Below are 435 nucleotides of genomic sequence, written 5' to 3' on the forward strand. Positions count from 1 at the left end.
ACCAGAGTTTCAATCCATGTGCAAAACCTTCAGTATCCCGTCCAATCTTATCTGCTTTTTTATCTCCGACAGTTTTAGCAAGATCCGTCAGCTTACACAGCGCCAACGCACCTTCCTTGTTTAGCTTTGTCTCCCCATTTGCTTCTACCACTCCCAACAAAAAACCTGCAAAGGTAACCGCAACCAAGGAACACCTTATCATATTTCCCTTGTATCAAACTTCGCTTTCTTAGTTTATATATATTTTCGCAAGCCAGTTCACTTTCCCACATAAATGCAATTATGCACAAAAAGAAAAACAAGCAATATTCATAGAATCATCAGCAAACATTATTGTAGTTTCAGCAATACAACCTCAGTTATCATCTTTACTCCCACTTCATAATCATATTATCTTACAAAAGCAATCACATGATTCCAACAGTAACAACTTTC

The sequence above is a fragment of the Trypanosoma equiperdum genome (assembly GCF_001457755.1).
Source record: "Trypanosoma equiperdum strain OVI genome assembly, contig: ctg_1784, whole genome shotgun sequence".
Lineage (NCBI taxonomy): Eukaryota > Euglenozoa > Kinetoplastea > Trypanosomatida > Trypanosomatidae > Trypanosoma > Trypanosoma equiperdum.